General features: G+C 41.8%; 1 pseudogene; it reads left to right on the top strand.

Moving 5' to 3' along the window:
• Nucleotides 1-1,146: 1,146 nt before the first annotated feature.
• Nucleotides 1,147-2,241, top strand: LOC149239824 (putative sugar phosphate/phosphate translocator At5g25400 pseudogene; annotated as a pseudogene).
• The last annotated feature ends 522 nt before the right edge of the window (nucleotides 2,242-2,763 follow it).

The following is a 2,763-nucleotide window of genomic DNA, read 5'->3' as shown; positions in this document are numbered from 1 at the left end:
AGAACTTTGGGCTCTAAATCGGAGTTTGCAACAGAGAACTTAGTGGGCGGTGTGAAATTGGGTTTGCCATCAGATTTTGCATCATCCTCTGAGGAAGGAAGCCCAAATCTGTTACATCGTCGTCTGAGGAAGGAAGCCCAGAATCTGTTAGCCGTCCGAGGAAGGAAGCCCAGAATCTGTTACATCGTCGTCCGAGGAAGGAAGCCCAAAATTTGTTAGCCTTATTGAGACCTGTCAACCCTAAATGGAGCGTCTCCACTATCAAATCTGCTCTCGTGACTACATGTACCAGGAAGCTCAAATGATCAACAATTTTGAAAGCTTGAGGCCAAATTCCACCTGTAGTCGTAGCTGGAATGGCGCCAAGAAAGGTAGGCGCATCTTCTTCCTCCTTAAAGTCCCCACAGTGATCCTCTGTAGCTAACCAGAATGAATCTTCTGCCGCACTAAAGAAAATTGCTGCCTTATTGAGATCTGTCAACCCGGCAGAAAGAAAATTGTTGCCTTATTGAGATCTGTCAACCCTAAATGGAGCGTCTCCACTATCAAATCTGCTCTGGTGACTACATGTACAATTCCAGGAAGCTCAAATGATCAACAATTTTGAAATCTTGAGGCCAAATTCCACTTGTAGTCGTAGCTGGAATGGCACCAAGAAAGGCAGGCATGTCTTCGTCCTCCTTAAAGCCCCCATGGTGATCCTCTGTAGCTAACTAGAATGAATCTTCTGTCGCAGGAAAGAAAATGAATATCTGCTGCAGGAAAGAAAACGAAAGCAGCTGCAGTGAAATACTGTTAAAGCCCCCACGGTGATCCTCTGTAGCTAACTAGAGTGAATTTTCTACTGCAGGAAAGAAAAGGAAAGCAACTGCAGTGAAATACTGTGTTAGCCTGTTGAGTTTCTCTAAAGGCACTAGTTCTTTAGTTATACCTCTGGTGGTGAGCCCGGTTAGATTTCCTAGTCCATCCGCTGAAAAACTATGTGTTTGTGTTTGGCAATTGAGTTTCTTCAAGGCAATCATTCTCTGGTTACACCTCTCAGTGAGGCAGGAGGCACGTGTAGCGCATGAAAATGCAAATTTTATAAATTACAGCTACCACATAGCATATTAATCATCCTACAAAAAATGCTATGTGGGACCTACCATGAAGGCCATGTGTCTCATCATTCTATTTATCAAAACTCTGCCATCCTTAACCTCAACCTTGTTCATTCCTCAGCCTCATGCCCTCCTTAACCTCGGTCTTGTTCATTCCTACCTTGGCCTTGTTCTTATACAGATGCTTAAGGCCCTCATGCCTGTTGCAGTGTATTCCATTGGAGTTTTGTTGGGAAAGGAGTGTTTCAGTTCAAAGACTATGGGCAACATGGTTGGAATCTCTTTAGGGGTTGCCATTGCTGCATATGGGGAAGCCCAGTTCAATTCTAGGGGTGTCATGTTGCAATTGGGTGCTGTGGTTTTTGAGGCAACACGGTTAGTCTTGATTCAAATACTTTTGACCGCTAAGGGGATTAGTCTGAATCCAATAACATCACTGTACTATGTTGCCCCTTGCTATTTTGTATTCCTGTCAATCCCTTGGGCAATAATTGAGTTCCCGGTTCTAGCAGCCTCTTCTTCATTTTATCTGGATGTGAGGCTTTTTAGTGCCAACTGTGCATGTGCATTTCTGCTGAACTTGGCATAGAGTGACTGGTATTAATCTGTTAGGGTATGGCTTGGCTTTCTTGGGGGTTTGCTTCTACAATCATTTGAAATTGCAGTCACTTAAGGTAAAGGAGGCTCGGAAGAAGGTCTTAGATGGAGATGAAGATCCGAGTAGGTTACTTGGACAAAACCCAGATACCGAAGGCAAGAACAAGAATGATGCCAATGTCTAGATTACGCAGGAAGGGTTGTTGATCTTGTTCTCACAGGTATCATGTCATGTACCAATGTGATATAGTTTGATTTGCCTTTTATCTTATGAAAGTGGTTCAGGGCTGCACCACAAAGAGTGAACTTCCTTTAGCTTAGGTGTATCTATTCCACCAAACTTGCCTGAGATTCCACCCACCCTCATCCCTTTGAAATTCATGCAGCACATGTAGTGCAGACCATAACAAAAATGAAACCCTGGTGGATAACAACTTCGGCAGTGGATCAATGTTCTGTTGACTGTCGAGTTTATTCTTTGTGGCAACCGGACCCTTTATCACAGGATGAATAAAGAAAAAGCTTCATTGTTTGTTGATCATTCTATCCATTGTTTCCTAATCCTATTTTAATTATCTTATTAGTCAAAAGGTAGAGATTTTAAACTTTGTAGCATGACAATTGCAATCACATTCTTTTGGATTGATGATTTTAGATGCGGGAGCCTCTTAATCTTGTGGAGCATTGTATTCTTTGGATGAAGGTTAGTCAGGAGCTTTGTGTCTAGTTTTAGATATTCTGATAAATGTCTTTGGTTCTCATAAAAAAAATTAAAATAATGGCCTCATAAATTCCTTCAAATTGAACAGTTCAAAAGAATTGTGTAGGCGCATGTTGCTTTGGTATGCTGAAAGTTTGGACTGTAACTTCGATAGCCTTATTTGCACCCAATCCAGAATTAACTACTCACAGGACCTGAATGTGCACTGTTGTTTAAAACTTTTCCAGAGCTCATTCTGGAATTCATCGATAACTTCACTTCAGTGAGTTAGCAAAAGGTGTAGCCTCTGAAGCATTTTTTAATCACTGTCTGCCAGGTTAATGATATTACTTATAATGCCATGAG

Source organism: Pinus tabuliformis, chromosome 8, assembly GCF_031772625.1.
Source record: "Pinus tabuliformis cultivar Carrire ecotype Pingquan chromosome 8, CPIR1, whole genome shotgun sequence".
Classification (NCBI taxonomy): domain Eukaryota; kingdom Viridiplantae; phylum Streptophyta; class Pinopsida; order Pinales; family Pinaceae; genus Pinus; species Pinus tabuliformis.
This window is presented reverse-complemented; position numbering and strand designations above follow the sequence as displayed.